The sequence below is a fragment of the Hemitrygon akajei genome, unplaced genomic scaffold (genome assembly GCF_048418815.1).
Source record: "Hemitrygon akajei unplaced genomic scaffold, sHemAka1.3 Scf000156, whole genome shotgun sequence".
NCBI lineage: Eukaryota > Metazoa > Chordata > Chondrichthyes > Myliobatiformes > Dasyatidae > Hemitrygon > Hemitrygon akajei.
The window spans coordinates 40,053-62,647 of record NW_027332042.1 but is presented as its reverse complement, the minus strand read 5'-3'; the positions used below and the strand labels follow the sequence as shown (position 1 = coordinate 62,647).

Sequence of the window (22,595 nt, the reverse complement as noted above, 5' to 3'; positions counted from 1 at the left end):
TGAACCAGTGAGGATAACCTCAACTCTGAACTGATTCCATCGGGAAGGAGGTACAGGAGCCTCAGGTCCCACCACCAGGTTCAGGAACAGTTATTACCCCTCAACCATCAGGCTCCTGAACCAGTGAGGATAACCTCAACTCTGAACTGATTCCATCAGGAAGGAGGTACAGGAGCCTCAGGTCCCACACCACCAGGTTCAGGAACAGTTATTACCCCTCAACCACCAGGCTCCTGAACCCGTGAGGATAACCTCAACTCTGAACTGATTCCGTCGGGAAGGAGGTACAGGAGCCTCAGGTCCCACACCACCAGTTCAGGAACAGTTATTACCCCTCAACCACCAGGCTCCTGAACCCGTGAGGATAACCTCAACTCTGAACTGATTCCGTCGGGAAGGAGGTACAGGACCCTCAGGTCCCACACCACCAGGTTCAGGAACAGTTATTACCCCTCAACCATCAGGCTCCTGAACCAGAGGGGATAACCTCAACTCTGAACTGATTCCATCGGGAAGGAGGTACAGGAGCCTCAGGTCCCACACCACCAGGTTCAGGAACAGTTATTACCCCTCAACCATCAGGCTCCTGAACCAGAGGGGATAACCTCAACTCTGAACTGATTCCATCGGGAAGGAGGTACAGGAGCCTCAGGTCCCACACCACCAGGTTCAGGAACAGTTATTACCCCTCAACCATCAGGCTCCTGAACCAGAGGGGATAACCTCAATTCTGAACTGATTCCATCGGGAAGGAGGTACAGGAGCCTCAGGTCCCACACCACCAGGTTCAGGAACAGTTATTACCCCTCAACCACCAGGCTCCTGAACCTCCACAACCTCTGGACTCACTTTTAAGGACTCTTCCCCTCATGTTTTTATTTATTTATTGCTTCCTTACCTAGTATTATTTCCCTCGTTTTGTATTTCCGCAGTGTGTGGTCTTGAGCAAACAGATTCAACGTCCAAGTTAGCGTGGTCTTTCATTCATTTTGTTATGATTATCATTCTAATATGAGTATTCTCGCAAGGGCTGTATGTCAAAGGCATTGTATATACAATCATGATCAATTTAATTTGAACTTTGATATTAAACTCGCTTCTGAGGACCGTATCCCTTTAAATCGTGGCCCCGCCCTTTCGCGGCGGGGTTCAGCGAGAGGCGCGCATGCGTCGGGAGACGTGGCAGTCACGTGGGTTCTGCTGACGCCGGCGGGTCGCCGATCGAGCGCGGGGGGAGGGGACCGGGAAGACGTGTCCGGTGCCGCCATCGCCGCCGAGACAGGGAGCCCGGAGGCCGGCGAGCCTTCCGTCCAGACGCCGGCGAGCCGGTCAGCCATCGGGGAGACTCCGAGCCCGGGGTGGTGAGTCCTCCGCGTCCCCACCGTCAACCGGAGGGCCGTTAAAGGCAGGTGGGAGGGAGCGGGGCAGCTGATGGACGCTCGGCTCGGCCAATAGCTGCGCGGCCCTGCCCTGGAGCGTCCAATCAAAGGGCGAGCAGGCTGGTGAGGTGGCCGTCACTCCGCAGCAGGATGTCGCCCCGAGTCGGAGCCCGTGAGTCCGTTGTGATGTGTTCAATCTCTTTGCCTCTCCTCACCTCCCCTCTCCTCTCCTCCCCTCCCCTCTCCTCACCTCTCCTCTCCTCACCTCCCTCTCCTCTCCTCACCTCCCCTCTCCTCACCTCCCCTCTCCTCTCCTCCCCTCTCCTCACCCCCTCTCTCTCCTCTCCTCACCTCCCCTCTCCTCTCCTCACCTCCCCTCTCCTCACCTCCCCTCTCCTCTCCTCCCCTCTCCTCACCTCCCTCTCCTCACCTCCCCTCTCCTCTCCTCCCCTCTCCTCACCTCCCCTCTCCTCTCCTCCCCTCTCCTCACCTCCCCTCTCCTCACCTCCCCTCTCCTCCCCTCCCCTCTCCTCACCTCCCCTCTCCTCTCCTCACCTCCCCTCTCCTCACCTCCCCTCTCCTCACCTCACCTCCCCTCCCCTCCCCTCCCCTCCCCTCGCCTCCCCTCGCCTCTCCCTCTCCTCTCCTCTCCTCTCCTCTCCTCTCTTCTCTTCCTGCCCGCTCCGGGGCGGCCATCTGCCCAGGTCCGCAGGTTACACAGGCCCTTTTCTCCCATCGGCTGCCGTTCTGTCATCTGGCTTGGCCTGAGGCCGTCTGGCTAACGTGGACAAAACCTACAGTTGCTTGGAAATACAGGCGACACAGTCTCTTTGACACAGAATGGTTCTACTGAGGCTGTGACCAGAGGACACAGATAGAGTGGATGTGGAGAGGATGTTTCCTATAGTGGGGGAGTCTAGGACCAGAGGACACAGATAAAGTGGATGTGGAGAGGATGTTTCCTATAGTGCGGGAGTCTAGGACCAGAGGACACAAATAGAGTGGATGTGGAGAGGATGTTTCCTATACTGGGGGTGTCTAGGACCAGAGGACACAGATAGAGTGGATGTGGAGAGGATGTTTCCTATAGTGGGAGAGTCTAGGACCAGAGGACACAGATAGAGTGGATGTGGAGAGGATGTTTCCTATAGTGGGGGGAGTCTAGGACCAGAGGACACAGATAGAGTGGATGTGGAGAGGATGTTTCCTATAGTGGGGGAGTCTAGGACCAGAGGACACAGATAGAGTGGATGTGGAGAGGATGTTTCCTATAGTGGGGGGAGTCTAGGACCAGAGGACACAGATAGAGTGGATGTGGAGAGGATGTTTCCTATAGTGGGGGAGTCTAGGACAAGAGGACACAGATAGAGTGGATGTGGAGAGGATGTTTCCTATAGTGGGGGGAGTCTAGGACAAGAGGACACAGATAGAGTGGATGTGGAGAGGATGTTTCCTATAGTGGGGGAGTCTAGGACCAGAGGACACAGATAGAGTGGAACGTGGAGAGGATGTTTCCTATAGTGGGGGAGTCTAGGACCAGAGGACACAGATACAGTGGATGTGGAGAGGATGTTTCCTATAGTGATGGAGTCTAGGACCAGAGGACACAGATAGAGTGGATGTGGAGAGGATGTTTCCTATAGTGGGGGAGTCAAGGACCAGAGGACACACATAGAGTGGATGTGGAGAGGATGTTTCCTATAGTGGGGGAGTCTAGGACCAAAGGACACAGATAGACTGGATGTGGAGAGGATGTTTCATGTAGTGGGGGAGTCTGGGACCAGAGGACACAGATAGAGTGGATGTGGAGAGGATGTTTCCTATAGTGGGGAGTCTAGGACAAGAGGACACAGATAGAGTGGATGTGGAGAGGATGTTTCATGTAGTGGGAGAGTCTAGGATCAGTGACTGCAGCCTCAGAATGGAGGGATGTACGTTTAGAATGGATATGAGGAAGAATTTCTTTAGCCAGAGGGCAATGAATCTGGAATTCATTGTCACAACAGCTGGTGTATTTTATGTGGAGGCTAATAGGTTTTTGATTAGTCAGGGCTTCAAAGGTTATGGGGAGAAGGCAGGAGAATGGGGTTGAGAGGGATAATGATCGAATGGTGGAGCAGGCTTGATGGGCTGAATTGCTGAATTCTGCTCCTGTGTCCTGTACCCAGCAACTTGCTGTGAAGTGGATTCCTCATTGCAATTTGCCAGCCATCCCATGAACAGCGATATAACACGGATGGTCTGTTTTTAATGATGGTGCTTGAGTCTGGACAAAGGGGAGCTTCCCTTTCCTTTCCCCCTTCCATGCCCCGCTGAGGTACATTGGTCCCTGCGTTCAGGGCAAGTGCAGACGTACTGCATTGTGCTCCTGTCATATGGTGCTGGATGAGATCTTAAACCAGGGTTTAACGGGCTAAATGGCTTAATTCTGCTCCCGTCTTGTGCTTGTGTCTCTATCTGCCTTCACTGATGGACTACAAAGGCACTGAGGTCAGAAAGCAGCAGTCAACATCAGGGACCCCCACCACCCAGGTCAGGCTCTCTTCTCACTGCTGCCTTCGGGAAGGAGGTACAGGAGCCTCAGGTCCCACACCAACAGGTTCAGGAACAGTTATTACCCCTCAACCATCAGGCCCCTGAACCAGTGAGAATAACCTCAACTCTGAACTGATTCCATCGGGAAGGAGGTACAGGAGCCTCAGGTCCCACACCACCAGGTTCAGGAACAGTTATTACCCCCTCAACCATCAGGCTCCTGAACCAGTGAGGATAACCTCAACTCTGAACTGATTCCATCGGGAAGGAGGTACAGGAGCCTCAGGTCCCACACCACCAGGTTCAGGAACAGTTATTACCCCTCAACCATCAGGCTCCTGAACCAGTGAGGATAACCTCAACTCTGAACTGATTCCATCGGGAAGGAGGTACAGGAGCCTCAGGTCCCACACCACCAGGTTCAGGAACAGTTATTACCCCTCAACCATCAGGCTCCTGAACCAGTGAGGATACCTCAACTCTGAACTGATTCCATCGGGAAGGAGGTACAGGAGCCTCAGGACCCACACCACCAGGTTCAGGAACAGTTATTACCCCTCAACCATCAGGCTCCTGAACCAGTGAGGATAACCTCAACTCTGAACTGATTCCATCGGGAGGAGGTACAGGAGCCTCAGGTCCCACACCACCAGGTTCAGGAACAGTTATTACCCCTCAACCATCAGGCTCCTGAACCAGTGAGGATAACCTCAACTCTGAACTGATTCCATCGGGAAGGAGGTACAGAGCCTCAGGTCCCACACCACCAGGTTCAGGAACAGTTATTACCCCTCAACCATCAGGCTCCTGAACCAGTGAGGATAACCTCAACTCTGAACTGATTCCATCGGGAAGGAGGTACAGGAGCCTCAGGACCCACACCACCAGGTTCAGGAACAGTTATTACCCCTCAACCATCAGGCTCCTGAACCAGTGAGGATAACCTCAACTCTGACTGATTCCATCGGGAAGGAGGTACAGGAGCCTCAGGTCCCACACCACCAGGTTCAGGAACAGTTATTACCCCTCAACCATCAGGCTCCTGAACCAGTGAGGATAACCTCAACTCTGAACTGATTCCATCGGGAAGGAGGTACAGGAGCCTCAGGACCCACACCACCAGGTTCAGGAACAGTTATTACCCCTCAACCATCAGGCTCCTGAGCCAGTGAGGATAACCTCACTCAAATCCCACTTGCCCCATCACTGAAATGTTCCCACAACCCAAGGACTCTTCATCTCATGTTCGCAATATTTATTTATTTATTTTTATTACTTAGGTTTTTTTTTCTTTTGTATTTGCACAGTTTGTTGTCTTTTGCACACTGGTTGTCTGTCCTGTTGGGTGCAGGCTTGCGTTGATTCTGTTATAGGATTTATAGAGTATGCCCACAAGAAAATGTATCGCTGGGTTGAAAATATGGTGAGATACAAGTATGTTTACCTTTGACCGTTGTAAAAGGTTCTGTCGATTAGGGGATAAAAAGTGAGGGAGTTTTCCGCAACTCATTAGCTGCAGTTATTTATCATCAGCACATCTGGTTGTGAGAACTGGAAATGGGTTCTGCAGTTCCCCGTTAGTTATTGGGGAGGGACTTGTCTATTTAAATATTGCTATTTCTTTACAGTTGTGAGTAGACAGACTCGTTGCATGGTATCACCTGCTGGTCTTTGAGCTCAAGTCAACCCTGCACTGGGTATTTGTATGAATTTGCGTCATGCTTGGTTTAAAATTACTGGCTGTTTTCTTCAAGGCAGCACTTGATGCTAAATCCGTCCATTGTCTTTGTGTGGTGGAGCCCTCTTGCCTTTAGACCAGGAAGCTGAAACGGGGTGTTGAGCATCTACAGTCGTTAGGTACACCTGCTTGTTCATGCAAATATCTAATTGGCACGCAGACGTGGTCAAGCGGTTCAGTTGTTGTTCAAACCAAACACCAGAGTGGGGAAGAAATGTGATCTCAGTGACTGATTGTGGTGCCAGACGGGGTGGTTTGAGTATCTCAGAAACTGCTGATCTCCTGGGATTTTCACACACAACAGTCTCTAGAGTTTACAGAGAATGGTGTGAAAAACAAAAAACCATCCAGTGAGGGGCAGTTCTGTGGGTGAAAACACCTCGTTAATGAGAGAGGTCAGAGGAGAATGGCCAGACCGGTTCACACGCTGACAGTGACTCAGATAACCACACGTTACGACAGTGGTCGGCAAAAGAGCATCTCTGAACGGATGCCACGTTGAGCCTTGAAGGGGATGGGCCACAGCAGCAGAGACCATGGACATACACTCAGTGGCCACTTATTAGGTAAAGGAGGATGCTGATAAAGTGGCTACTGAACGGTCCAGTCTGATAACCCGGAGGAGGGTACAGATTTTAACTCTCATCTGCACATTCGGTAGAATGTAAGAGGACAGGTGTTTCTCAAACACAGCCACTGCAGTTTGTGCGATCAGACTGTCTGCTGTTTGGCTGCACTCAAATTATTCCTCATGTAGTGAAGTGGTTGGGGATATGAATAGAGTCATTTTTACAGGTTTGCTCTTCTTTCAGTGTTTGGTGGGACTCGTACTGATTTACGGGACTGGGTATGGTTTTCTGCCTAATTACTCGGTATGGATGCAGGCAGATTTGGCCACAATGGCCTGTCCAGTTTGGGATCTGTGCTTTGAACGGTTGGGAGCAGATGCAGCTGTAACCGTGTGGAGTTGCAGAGTCTTACAGGCAGACTGACTACTCCCTGGACAGAGCGATAACCCACAGTCAAATCTCCCAAGTATGTCTCAGAGTGAGGATCATAAACGTTGGAGCAGAATTAGGCCATTCTGCCCATCAAGCCTGCCCCACCATTCAATCATGGCTGATTTGGGGCAATGAATGCCACAGATTCACCACCATCTGGCAAAAGAAATTGCTCCTCATCTTTGTTCCAAGAGGCCATGCCTTCTGGTCCTAGACTCCCCCCACTATAGGAAACATCCTCTCCACATCCACTCTATCTGTGTCCTCTGGTCCTAAACTCCCCCACTATAGGAAACATCCTCTCCACATCCACTCTATCTGTGTCCTCTGGTCCTAGACTCCCCCACTATAGGAAACATCCTCTCCACATCCACTCTATCTGTGTCCTCTGGTCCTAGACTCCCCCACTATAGGAATCATCCTCTCCACATCCACTCTATCTGTGTCCTCTGGTCCTAGACTCCCCCACTATAGGAAACATCCTCTCCACATCCACTCTATCTGTGTCCTCTGGTCCTAGACTCCCCCTCTATAGGAAACATCCTCTCCACATCCACTCTATCTGTGTCCTCTGGTCCTAGACTCCCCCACTATAGGAAACATCCTCTCCACATCCACTCTATCTGTGTCCTCTGGTCCTAGACTCCCCCACTATAGGAAACATCCTCTCCACATCCACTCTATCTGTGTCCTCTGGTCCTAGACTCCCCCACGATAGGAAAACATCCTCTCCACATCCACTCTATCTGTGTCCTCTGGTCCTAGACTCCCCCACTATAGGAAACATCCTCTCCACATCCACTCTATCTGTGTCCTCTGGTCCTAGACTCCCCACTATAGGAAACATCCTCTCCACATCCACTCTATCTGTGTCCTCTGGTCCTAGACTCCCCCACGATAGGAAACATCCTCTCCACATCCACTCTATCTGTGTCCTCTGGTCCTAGACTCCCCCACTATAGGAAAACATCCTCTCCACATCCACTCTATCTCTGTCCTCTGGTCCTAGACTCCCCCTCTATAGGAAACATCCTCTCCACATCCACTCTATCTGTGTCCTCTGGTCCTAGACTCCCCCACTATAGGAAACATCCTCTCCACATCCACTCTATCTGTGTCCTCTGGTCCTAGACTCCCCCACTATAGGAAACATCCTCTCCACATCCACTCTATCTGTGTCCTCTGGTCCTAGACTCCCCCACGATAGGAAACATCCTCTCCACATCCACTCTATCTGTGTCCTCTGGTCCTAGACTCCCCCACTATAGGAAACATCCTCTCCACATCCACTCTATCTGTGTCCTCTGGTCCTAGACTCCCCCACTATAGGAAAACATCCTCTCCACATCCACTCTATCTGTGTCCTCTGGTCCTAGACTCCCCACGATAGGAAACATCCTCTCCACATCCACTCTATCTGTGTCCTCTGGTCCTAGACTCCCCCACTATAGGAAACATCCTCTCCACATCCACTCTATCTGTGTCCTCTGGTCCTAGACTCCCCCACTATAGGAAACATCCTCTCCACATCCACTCTATCTGTGTCCTCTGGTCCTAGACTCCCCCACGATAGGAAACATCCTCTCCACATCCACTCTATCTGTGTCCTCTGGTCCTAGACTCCCCCACTATAGGAAACATCCTCTCCACATCCACTCTATCTGTGTCCTCTGGTCCTAGACTCCCCACTATAGGAATCATCCACTCCACATTCACTCTATCTGTGTCCTCTGGTCCTAGACTCCCCCACTATAGGAAACATCCTCTCCACATCCACTCGGTCTGTGTCCTCTGGTCCTAGACTCCCCCACTATAGGAAACATACTCTCCACATCCACTCTATCTAGGCCTTTCAGCATTCGATAGGTTGGTAATAAATGTCCTGGACATGGAGTCAGAAAGCAGTACAGGAACGTACCCTTCAGCACTTCTAGTCTGTGCTGAACTGTTATTCTGCCTCATCCCATCTGGACCATAGCACTCTATAGCCCTTCCATCCAAATTTCTTCAGTCATCCAGTAAAGACTCGCACCATGCTCTTGAGAGAGGTAGTTCCCCTTAAATATTTAACCTTTCACACGTAACCTATGAGCTCTAGTTGTCGTCTCAGTGGGATAAGTATTTACCCTCTCAATACCCCTCATTATTTTATATACCCCTATGAGATCTTCCCTCATTCTGCGAGGGGAACCGTTGAGCGCCGTGTCGAGGATGGCCTCACGTGGCACTTTAGTGTCCAGTGAGAAAAGGGGGAAGTGCTGTTGCTGTTCTGCTTCGGCAAGCAGTTCTAGATGTACCAGACCGCCGGCACTTTGTGGCCGTGAAGCTGCTGTGCTTGGGGCGAGGGGCTTCCATTCGTCCCAGGGTCAAAGGGAAGGGAAGTGATTGTCGCGCCAGCATACTGGGGAATGGAACCAGGCCAGTTTGACTCAAAGCTGAGTGCTCGTTTCCCGGTGAAACACGCAGATATCCCAGCATAGCAGTTGCTGCTGAGTGGCCCGACGAGCAGGCTTGTTAGCTCGCAGATGTTCTGTTGCCCGGCTAGGCAACATCATCAGTGCATTTATTAATTGGAGGGCGGTGCAGAATTCAAGCTGCACCCCCCAGGTTAACCCCAGCGTAATCACAGGTGAATTTGCAACCTACCAACTGGTACGCCTTTGGAGTGTCAGAATATACCCATGCGGTCACGGGGGGGAAGTGCAAACTCCTTCCGGGCAGGGGGTGGGAATTGAACCTGGGTCGTCTGTGCTAACCCCTACACACCGTGTCACCCCAGCACGGTCTGTTTCCTTCCTGGACTAAACGGACCACCCGACACCCAGAGTCATCTGCAGTTCCGAGTCTTGAGTATAGGTTTGTTGAAATCTTAAAATAGACAAAGTGAAAGAGAATCTGTAAGTGAGTACATTGTGCAATTTTCTGGTGAATTAGAGATTTGAAAGTGAAACAGAAATGCTTTTGAGGTAATGTAATAGTCTCATTAACTCGTCTGTGAATTATCATCACCTGGTACGTATGAAAAACACTAGGGTTAATCTAGTCAGAGTTAGCTCCGTAGGCGATTGATTTAGTCTCTTGTGCACACCTAAAGAATGAGGGTGTGTATTGGTTGTGAGTAAATCAGTTCTGAATCGGGAGGACAAAACTGCGGTTTATGTCATAGCAGACATCCCGCCCTGCAAAAACTGGTTTCAGGGAGGTAGCACCCACTACTGCAACCCCGTATCCCCCCCCCCCCCAACATCACAATTAGAAAAAGCAGCTTCATCAACTGCCAGAGCTCTTTCAATCTCAACTGCCCTGTGCTCACAGATTTCACATTGGACAGCTTCCCCCAGAATCTTCAACTGGAAAACTTCGCTAGCTTGGCACCAGTCCTTCAAGGTTAGTTGAGACATAATCCGGGAGTTCCAAGTGGACTTGTTCTCTTGCATCTGCCTTGACCACATTTGGAAATCTCACTGCCAAAAGTGCAGCGAGCAACACTGTCATTATCTTTGACCCCTGTTAGGCAGGGGTACACTTCAGTGTGGTCTGGGGTGAAGTACGTTTTATATTTCCTTTTCTTGGAACACTCTGCCACGGCGCTGCAGGGCACTAAACTGAACTGATGGACAAAGAAAGAGAGGGAGGTCGACTGTAAAGCTGGCCCACAGAGAAAACTGATGGGTCCTACTTAGCACAGAGAGAGAATGCTCTCCCTCTCCCCCCCAAAAAAGTCGATTTCCAGGATATTGGATATAATTTGCGGTCGTCGGAGCCGCTATCAGTATGCAGGAGACTCCTGTAACGTCCGGGAGAGGTGGGATGTCTGTCATACACCACACCAAGTTCCTTTCACTCCATGTCCCAGAGCTACATTTCCGTCAGGGAAATGTAGTTTAAAATGTAACCCCCCCCCCCCCCCCCATGACTTTTCCTCTCTCTTTATCAACCAGTCTTGCAATTGTTCCGAAGAAGGGTCTTCACCTGAAATGTCTTTCCCATTGTTGCTGCCTGGTCTTCTGAGTTCCTCCAGCATTTTGTGTCTGTTGCTTTGGATTTCCAGAATCGGCAGGAATTCTCATGTTTGCAATTATTCCTGTTGTGTTGTTATCAGATATACCGGGGGTACAGTGAATTCCTGTTGTGTTGTTATCAGATATACTGGGGTACAGTGAATTCCTGTTGTGTTATTGTTATCAGATATACCGGGGTACAGTGAATTCCTGTTGTGTTATTGTTATCAGATATACCGGGGTACAGTGAATTCCTGTTGTGTTATTGTTATCAGATATACCGGGGTACAGTGAATTCCTGTTGTGTTATTGTTATCAGATATACCGGGGGTACATTGAATTCCTGTTGTGTTGTTATCAGATATACCGGGGTACAGTGAATTCCTGTTGTGTTATTGTTATCAGATATACCGGGCTCCATTGAATTCCTGTTGTGTTATTATCAATTATACCGAGGTACAGTGAATTCCTGTTGTGTTATTGTTATCAGATATACCGGGGTACAGTGAATTCCTGTTGTGTTATTGTTATCAGATATACCGGGGTACAGTGAATTCCTGTTGTGTTATTGTTATCAGATATACCGGGGTACATTGAATTCCTGTTTGTGTTGTTATCAGATATACCGGGGTACAGTGAATTCCTGTTGTGTTATTGTTATCAGATATACCGAGGTACAGTGAATTCCTGTTGTGTTATTGTTATCAGATATACCGGGGTACATTGAATTCCTGTTGTGTTGTTATCAGATATACCGGGGTACAGTGAATTCCTGTTGTGTTATTGTTATCAGATATACCGGGCTCCATTGAATTCCTGTTGTGTTATTATCAATTATACTGAGGTACAGTGAATTCCTGTTGTGTTATTGTTATCAGATATACCGGGGTACAGTGAATTCCTGTTGTGTTATTGTTATCAGATATACCGGGGTACAGTGAATTCCTGTTGTGTTATTGTTATCAGATATACCGGGGTACATTGAATTCCTGTTGTGTTGTTATCAGATATACCGGGGTACAGTGAATTCCTGTTGTGTTATTATCAGATGTACCAGGGAACAGTGAAAAACTTGGTTTTGCATTCCGACCATCAAGGTCATCTCCTCACACCAGTACTTCGAGGTTCTTCAAGGGAGAAGCAATAACGGAATGCAGAATAGAGCGTTACACAGAAGCGCACCGCACACAGATCATCGGGTGCAAGGTAGATAACAAAGTAGATTGGGAGGTCAAGAGTCGATCTTAATCATTCTAGGGACAGGGGTGATCCCAGCCATTATCAATACCCTTCAGAGATTGTCTGCCTGGTGTCAGTGGTCACATAACCAGGACTTGTGATCTGCACCGGCTGCTCATACCATCATCCACCACCTGCTCCCACGGCTTCACCTCACCCTGATCGGGGTGGGGGAGGCTAAGTATGTGCTACACCTTGCCTGAGGGTGACCTCGAGGCTAGCAGAGGGAAGGAGCCCCTCACACCTCCTTCGACGTATCTCCACCCTGCCACCAACACTTCCATAATAACTTCAGTTTGCCCTTGTATAGCGGGGGCTGAGGATGCAGTCCTATTGGGTGCAGATATTGAGAATTCTCAGTCATGATTTTCAAGTCTGCCTGGTTTCCTTTGTCCTGTGGAATCAGCATCCCTCGACCCTACAGGAAGAGAGTTTACATAGATGTAGTATAGTAAATAATCTCAGGGGATCCTGGCAGAATCTACACTGCTGAAGTGACTGTCACAGTGAACAGTCAGCGGCCGATATGCAGACTGACGGTGATTACCAGATCATACTGAAGTGACTGTCACAGTGAACAGTCAGCGGCCGATATGCAGACTGACGGTGATTATCAGATCATACTGAAGTGACTGTCACAGTGAACAGTCAGCGGCCGATATGCAGACTGACGGTGATTATCAGATCATACTGAAGTGACTGTCACAGTGAACAGTCAGCGGGCCGATATGCAGACTGACGGTGATTATCAGATCATACTGAAGTGACTGTCACAGTGAACAGTCAGCGGCCGATATGCAGACTGACGGTGATTACCAGATCATACTGAAGTGACTGTCACAGTGAACAGTCAGCGGCCGATATGCAGACTGACGGTGATTATCAGATCATACTGAAGTGACTGTCACAGTGCACAGTCAGCGGCCGATATGCAGACTGACGGTGATTACCAGATCATACTGAAGTGACTGTCACAGTGAACAGTCAGCGGCCGATATGCAGACTGACGGTGATTATCAGATCATACTGAAGTGACTGTCACAGTGAACAGTCAGCGGCCGATATGCAGACTGACTGTGATTACCAGATCATACTGAAGTGACTGTCACAGTGCACAGTCAGCGGCCGATATGCAGACTGACGGTGATTATCAGATCATACTGAAGTGACTGTCACAGTGAACAGTCAGCGGCCGATATGCAGACTGACGGTGATTATCAGATCATACTGAAGTGACTGTCACAGTGAACAGTCAGCGGCCGATATGCAGACTGACGGTGATTATCAGATCATACTGAAGTGACTGTCACAGTGCACAGTCAGCGGCCGATATGCAGACTGACGGTGATTACCAGATCATACTGAAGTGACTGTCACAGTGAACAGTCAGCGGCCGATATGCAGACTGACGGTGATTATCAGATCATACTGAAGTGACTGTCACAGTGAACAGTCAGCGGCCGATATGCAGACTGACGGTGATTATCAGATCATACTGAAGTGACTGTCACAGTGAATAGTCAGCGGCCGATATGCAGACTGACTGTGATTACCAGATCATACTGAAGTGACTGTCACAGTGAACAGTCAGCGGCCGATATGCAGACTGACGGTGATTATCAGATCATACTGAAGTGACTGTCACAGTGCACAGTCAGCGGTCCGATATGCAGACTGACGGTGATTACCAGATCATACTGAAGTGACTGTCACAGTGAACAGTCAGCGGCCGATATGCAGACTGACGGTGATTACCAGATCATACTGAAGTGACTGTCACAGTGAACAGTCAGCGGGCCGATATGCAGACTGACGGTGATTACCAGATCATACTGAAGTGACTGTCACAGTGAACAGTCAGCGGCCGATATGCAGACTGACGGTGATTACCAGATCATACTGAAGTGACTGTCACAGTGAACAGTCAGCGGCTGATATGCAGACTGACGGTGATTATCAGATCATACTGAAGTGACTGTCACAGTGAACAGTCAGCGGCTGATATGCAGACTGACTGTGATTATCAGATCATACTGAAGTGACTGTCACAGTGAACAGTCAGCGGCTGATATGCAGACTGACTGTGATTATCAGATCATACTGAAGTGACTGTCACAGTGAACAGTCAGCGGGCCGATATGCAGACTGACGGTGATTACCAGATCATACTGAAGTGACTGTCACAGTGAACAGTCAGCGGCCGATATGCAGACTGACGGTGATTACCAGATCATACTGAAGTGACTGTCACAGTGAACAGTCAGCGGCCGATATGCAGACTGACGGTGATTACCAGATCATACTGAAGTGACTGTCACAGTGAACAGTCAGCGGCCGATATGCAGACTGACGGTGATTACCAGATCATACTGAAGTGACTGTCACAGTGAACAGTCAGCGGCCGATATGCAGAATGACTGTGATTATCAGATCATACTGAAGTGACTGTCACAGTGAACAGTCAGCGGCCGATATGCAGACTGACTGTGATTATCAGATCATACTGAAGTGACTGTCACAGTGAACAGTCAGCGGCGATATGCAGAATGACTGTGATTATCAGATCATACTGAAGTGACTGTCACAGTGAACAGTCAGCGGGCCGATATGCAGACTGACTGTGATTACCAGATCATACTGAAGTGACTGTCACAGTGAACAGTCAGCGGGCCGATATGCAGACTGACTGTGATTATCAGATCATACTGAAGTGACTGTCACAGTGAACAGTCAGCGGCCGATATGCAGAGTGACTGTGATTACCAGATCATACTGAAGTGACTGTCACAGTGAACAGTCAGCGGCCGATATGCAGACTGACGGTGATTACCAGATCATACTGAAGTGACTGTCACAGTGAACAGTCAGCGGCCGATATGCAGACTGACTGTGATTACCAGATCATACTGAAGTGACTGTCACAGTGAACAGTCAGCGGCCGATATGCAGACTGACGGTGATTATCAGATCATACTGAAGTGACTGTCACAGTGAACAGTCAGCGGCCGATATGCAGACTGACGGTGATTACCAGATCATACTGAAGTGACTGTCACAGTGAACAGTCAGCGGGCCGATATGCAGAGTGACTGTGATTACCAGATCATACTGAAGTGACTGTCACAGTGAACAGTCAGCGGCCGATATGCAGACTGACGGTGATTACCAGATCATACTGAAGTGACTGTCACAGTGAACAGTCAGCGGGCCGATATGCAGACTGACTGATTACCAGATCATACTGAAGTGACTGTCACAGTGAACAGTCAGCGGCCGATATGCAGACTGACTGTGATTATCAGATCATACTGAAGTGACTGTCACAGTGAACAGTCAGCGGCCGATATGCAGACTGACTGTGATTACCAGATCATACTGAAGTGACTGTCACAGTGAACAGTCAGCGGCCGATATGCAGACTGACGGTGATTATCAGATCATACTGAAGTGACTGTCACAGTGAACAGTCAGCGGCCGATATGCAGACTGACGGTGATTATCAGATCATACTGAAGTGACTGTCACAGTGAACAGTCAGCGGCCGATATGCAGACTGACGGTGATTATCAGATCATACTGAAGTGACTGTCACAGTGAACAGTCAGCGGCCGATATGCAGACTGACGGTGATTATCAGATCATACTGAAGTGACTGTCACAGTGAACAGTCAGCGGCCGATATGCAGACTGACGGTGATTATCAGATCATACTGAAGTGACTGTCACAGTGAACAGTCAGCGGCCGATATGCAGACTGACGGTGATTATCAGATCATACTGAAGTGACTGTCACAGTGAACAGTCAGCGGCCGATATGCAGACTGACGGTGATTATCAGATCATACTGAAGTGACTGTCACAGTGAACAGTCAGCGGCCGATATGCAGACTGACGGTGATTACCAGATCATACTGAAGTGACTGTCACAGTGAACAGTCAGCGGCCGATATGCAGACTGACTGTGATTACCAGATCATACTGAAGTGACTGTCACAGTGAACAGTCAGCGGCCGATATGCAGACTGACGGTGATTACCAGATCATACTGAAGTGACTGTCACAGTGAACAGTCAGCGGCTGATATGCAGAGTGACGGTGATTATCAGATCATACTGAAGTGACTGTCACAGTGAACAGTCAGCGGCCGATATGCAGACTGACGGTGATTATCAGATCATACTGAAGTGACTGTCACAGTGAAACAGTCAGCGGCCGATATGCAGACTGACGGTGATTATCAGATCATACTGAAGTGACTGTCACAGTGAACAGTCAGCGGCCGATATGCAGACTGACGTGTGATTATCAGATCATACTGAAGTGACTGTCACAGTGAACAGTCAGCGGCCGATATGCAGAGTGACTGTGATTACCAGATCATACTGAAGTGACTGTCACAGTGAACAGTCAGCGGCCGATATGCAGACTGACTGTGATTACCAGATCATACTGAAGTGACTGTCACAGTGAACAGTCAGCGGGCCGATATGCAGACTGACGGTGATTACCAGATCATACTGAAGTGACTGTCACAGTGAACAGTCAGCGGCCGATATGCAGACTGACGGTGATTACCAGATCATACTGAAGTGACTGTCACAGTGAACAGTCAGCGGCCGATATGCAGAATGACTGTGATTATCAGATCATACTGAAGTGACTGTCACAGTGAACAGTCAGCGGCCGATATGCAGACTGACTGATTACCAGATCATACTGAAGTGACTGTCACAGTGAACAGTCAGCGGCCGATATGCAGACTGACTGTGATTATCAGATCATACTGAAGTGACTGTCACAGTGAACAGTCAGCGGCCGATATGCAGACTGACGGTGATTACCAGATCATACTGAAGTGACTGTCACAGTGAACAGTCAGCGGCCGATATGCAGACTGACGGTGATTATCAGATCATACTGAAGTGACTGTCACAGTGAACAGTCAGCGGCCGATATGCAGACTGACGGTGATTACCAGATCATACTGAGAGTGACTGTCACAGTGAACAGTCAGCGGCCGATATGCAGACTGACGGTGATTACCAGATCATACTGAAGTGACTGTCACAGTGAACAGTCAGCGGCCGATATGCAGACTGACGGTGATTATCAGATCATACTGAAGTGACTGTCACAGTGAACAGTCAGCGGCCGATATGCAGACTGACGGTGATTACCAGATCATACTGAAGTGACTGTCACAGTGAACAGTCAGCGGCCGATATGCAGACTGACGGTGATTATCAGATCATACTGAAGTGACTGTCACAGTGAACAGTCAGCGGCCGATATGCAGACTGACTGTGATTACCAGATCATACTGAAGTGACTGTCACAGTGAACAGTCAGCGGCCGATATGCAGACTGACTGTGATTACCAGATCATACTGAAGTGACTGTCACAGTGAACAGTCAGCGGCCGATATGCAGACTGACTGATTACCAGATCATACTGAAGTGACTGTCACAGTGAACAGTCAGCGGCCGATATGCAGACTGACGGTGATTACCAGATCATACTGAAGTGACTGTCACAGTGAACAGTCAGCGGGCCGATATGCAGACTGACGGTGATTACCAGATCATACTGAAGTGACTGTCACAGTGAACAGTCAGCGGCCGATATGCAGACTGACGGTGATTACCAGATCATACTGAAGTGACTGTCACAGTGAACAGTCAGCGGCCGATATGCAGACTGACGGTGATTACCAGATCATACTGAAGTGACTGTCACAGTGAACAGTCAGCGGCCGATATGCAGACTGACGGTGATTACCAGATCATACTGAAGTGACTGTCACAGTGAACAGTCAGCGGCCGATATGCAGACTGACGGTGATTATCAGATCATACTGAAGTGACTGTCACAGTGAACAGTCAGCGGCCGATATGCAGACTGACTGTGATTACCAGATCATACTGAAGTGACTGTCACAGTGAACAGTCAGCGGCCGATATGCAGACTGACTGTGATTACCAGATCATACTGAAGTGACTGTCACAGTGAACAGTCAGCGGCCGATATGCAGACTGACGGTGATTACCAGATCATACTGAAGTGACTGTCACAGTGAACAGTCAGCGGCCGATATGCAGACTGACGGTGATTACCAGATCATACTGAAGTGACTGTCACAGTGAACAGTCAGCGGGCCGATATGCAGACTGACTGTGATTATCCAGATCATACTGAAGTGACTGTCACAGTGAACAGTCAGCGGCCGATATGCAGACTGACGGTGATTACCAGATCATACTGAAGTGACTGTCACAGTGAACAGTCAGCGGCCGATATGCAGACTGACGGTGATTACCAGATCATACTGAAGTGACTGTCACAGTGAACAGTCAGCGGCCGATATGCAGACTGACGGTGATTATCAGATCATACTGAAGTGACTGTCACAGTGAACAGTCAGCGGCCGATATGCAGACTGACTGTGATTACCAGATCATACTGAAGTGACTGTCACAGTGAACAGTCAGCGGCCGATATGCAGACTGACGGTGATTACCAGATCATACTGAAGTGACTGTCACAGTGAACAGTCAGCGGCCGATATGCAGACTGACTGTGATTACCAGATCATACTGAAGTGACTGTCACAGTGAACAGTCAGCGGCCGATATGCAGACTGACGGTGATTACCAGATCATACTGAAGTGACTGTCACAGTGAACAGTCAGCGGCCGATATGCAGACTGACGGTGATTACCAGATCATACTGAAGTGACTGTCACAGTGAACAGTCAGCGGCCGATATGCAGACTGACTGTGATTACCAGATCATACTGAAGTGACTGTCACAGTGAACAGTCAGCGGCCGATATGCAGACTGACGGTGATTACCAGATCATACTGAAGTGACTGTCACAGTGAACAGTCAGCGGCCGATATGCAGACTGACTGTGATTACCAGATCATACTGAAGTGACTGTCACAGTGAACAGTCAGCGGGCCGATATGCAGACTGACTGTGATTACCAGATCATACTGAAGTGACTGTCACAGTGAACAGTCAGCGGCCGATATGCAGACTGACTGTGATTACCAGATCATACTGAAGTGACTGTCACAGTGAACAGTCAGCGGCCGATATGCAGACTGACGGTGATTACCAGATCATACTGAAGTGTCTGTCACAGTGAACAGTCAGCGGCCGATATGCAGACTGACGGTGATTACCAGATCATACTGAAGTGACTGTCACAGTGAACAGTCAGCGGGCCGATATGCAGACTGACGGTGATTACCAGATCATACTGAAGTGACTGTCACAGTGAACAGTCAGCGGCCGATATGCAGACTGACGGTGATTACCAGATCATACTGAAGTGTCTGTCACAGTGAACAGTCAGCGGCCGATATGCAGACTGACGGTGATTACCAGATCATACTGAAGTGACTGTCACAGTGAACAGTCAGCGGCCGATATGCAGACTGACGGTGATTATCAGATCATACTGAAGTGACTGTCACAGTGAACAGTCAGCGGCCGATATGCAGACTGACGGTGATTATCAGATCATACTGAAGTGACTGTCACAGTGAACAGTCAGCGGCCGATATGCAGACTGACTGTGATTACCAGATCATACTGAAGTGACTGTCACAGTGAACAGTCAGCGGCCGATATGCAGACTGACGGTGATTATCAGATCATACTGAAGTGACTGTCACAGTGAACAGTCAGCGGCCGATATGCAGACTGACAGTGATTATCAGATCATACTGAAGTGACTGTCACAGTGAACAGTCAGCGGCCGATATGCAGACTGACGGTGATTATCAGATCATACTGAAGTGACTGTCACAGTGAACAGTCAGCGGCCGATATGCAGACTGACGGTGATTACCAGATCATACTGAAGTGACTGTCACAGTGAACAGTCAGCGGCCGATATGCAGACTGACTGTGATTACCAGATCATACTGAAGTGACTGTCACAGTGAACAGTCAGCGGCCGATATGCAGACTGACTGTGATTACCAGATCATACTGAAGTGACTGTCACAGTGAACAGTCAGCGGCCGATATGCAGAGTGACTGTGATTACCAGATCATACTGAAGTGACTGTCACAGTGAACAGTCAGCGGCCGATATGCAGACTGACGGTGATTACCAGATCATACTGAAGTGACTGTCACAGTGAACAGTCAGCGGCCGATATGCAGACTGACGGTGATTATCAGATCATACTGAAGTGACTGTCACAGTGAACAGTCAGCGGCCGATATGCAGACTGACGGTGATTACCAGATCATACTGAAGTGACTGTCACAGTGAACAGTCAGCGGCCGATATGCAGACTGACGGTGATTACCAGATCATACTGAAGTGACTGTCACAGTGAACAGTCAGCGGCCGATATGCAGACTGACGGTGATTACCAGATCATACTGAAGTGACTGTCACAGTGAACAGTCAGCGGCCGATATGCAGACTGACGGTGATTACCAGATCATACTGAAGTGACTGTCACAGTGAACAGTCAGCGGCCGATATGCAGACTGACTGTGATTACCAGATCATACTGAAGTGACTGTCACAGTGAACAGTCAGCGGCCGATATGCAGACTGACTGTGATTATCAGATCATACTGAAGTGACTGTCACAGTGAACAGTCAGCGGCCGATATGCAGACTGACGGTGATTATCAGATCATACTGAAGTGACTGTCACAGTGAACAGTCAGCGGCCGATATGCAGACTGACGGTGATTATCAGATCATACTGAAGTGACTGTCACAGTGAACAGTCAGCGGCCGATATGCAGACTGACGGTGATTATCAGATCATACTGAAGTGACTGTCACAGTGAACAGTCAGCGGCCGATATGCAGACTGACGGTGATTATCAGATCATACTGAAGTGACTGTCACAGTGAACAGTCAGCGGCCGATATGCAGACTGACGGTGATTATCAGATCATACTGAAGTGACTGTCACAGTGAACAGTCAGCGGCCGATATGCAGACTGACGGTGATTATCAGATCATACTGAAGTGACTGTCACAGTGAACAGTCAGCGGCCGATATGCAGACTGACGGTGATTACCAGATCATACTGAAGTGACTGTCACAGTGAACAGTCAGCGGCCGATATGCAGACTGACGGTGATTACCAGATCATACTGAAGTGACTGTCACAGTGAACAGTCAGCGGCCGATATGCAGACTGACGGTGATTACCAGATCATACTGAAGTGACTGTCACAGTGAACAGTCAGCGGCCGATATGCAGACTGACGGTGATTACCAGATCATACTGAAGTGACTGTCACAGTGAACAGTCAGCGGCCGATATGCAGACTGACTGTGATTACCAGATCATACTGAAGTGACTGTCACAGTGAACAGTCAGCGGCCGATATGCAGACTGACGGTGATTACCAGATCATACTGAAGTGACTGTCACAGTGAACAGTCAGCGGCCGATATGCAGACTGACGGTGATTACCAGATCATACTGAAGTGACTGTCACAGTGAACAGTCAGCGGCCGATATGCAGACTGACGGTGATTATCAGATCATACTGAAGTGACTGTCACAGTGAACAGTCAGCGGCCGATATGCAGACTGACGGTGATTACCAGATCATACTGAAGTGACTGTCACAGTGAACAGTCAGCGGCCCGATATGCAGACTGACGGTGATTATCAGATCATACTGAAGTGACTGTCACAGTGAACAGTCAGCGGCCGATATGCAGACTGACTGTGATTATCAGATCATACTGAAGTGACTGTCACAGTGAACAGTCAGCGGCCGATATGCAGACTGACGGTGATTATCAGATCATACTGAAGTGACTGTCACAGTGAACAGTCAGCGGCCGATATGCAGACTGACGGTGATTATCAGATCATACTGAAGTGACTGTCACAGTGAACAGTCAGCGGCCGATATGCAGACTGACGGTGATTATCAGATCATACTGAAGTGACTGTCACAGTGAACAGTCAGCGGCCGATATGCAGACTGACGGTGATTACCAGATCATACTGAAGTGACTGTCACAGTGAACAGTCAGCGGCCAATATGCAGACTGACGGTGATTATCAGATCATACTGAAGTGACTGTCACAGTGAACAGTCAGCGGCCGATATGCAGACTGACGGTGATTACCAGGTCATACTGAAGTGACTGTCACAGTGAACAGTCAGCGGCCGATATGCAGAGTGACTGTGATTATCAGATCATACTGAAGTGACTGTCACAGTGCACAGTCAGCGGCCGATATGCAGACTGACTGTGATTACCAGATCATACTGAAGTGACTGTCACAGTGCACAGTCAGCGGCCGATATGCAGACTGACTGTGATTACCAGATCATACTGAAGTGACTGTCACAGTGCACAGTCAGCGGCCGATATGCAGACTGACGGTGATTATCAGATCATACTGAAGTGTCTGTCACAGTGAACAGTCAGCGGCCGATATGCAGACTGACTGTGATTACCAGATCATACTGAAGTGACTGTCACAGTGCACAGTCAGCGGCCGATATGCAGACTGACTGTGATTACCAGATCATACTGAAGTGACTGTCACAGTGCACAGTCAGCGGCCGATATGCAGACTGACGGTGATTACCAGATCATACTGAAGTGACTGTCACAGTGAACAGTCAGCGGCCGATATGCAGACTGACTGTGATTACCAGATCATACTGAAGTGACTGTCACAG

At 49.1% G+C, this 22,595-nt stretch overlaps 1 protein-coding gene across 1 annotated transcript in view; it reads left to right on the top strand.

The window, feature by feature from the left end:
• Window positions 1-1,397: 1,397 nt before the first annotated feature.
• The window catches only part of LOC140724061 (syntaxin-5-like), a gene marked incomplete at its 3' end in the record, with an annotated part of 49,208 nt that continues 28,010 nt past the window's right edge, over window positions 1,398-22,595 (top strand). Inside the window, exon 1 of the mRNA XM_073038545.1 lies at window positions 1,398-1,551. The remainder of the gene's footprint in view (window positions 1,552-22,595) is intronic.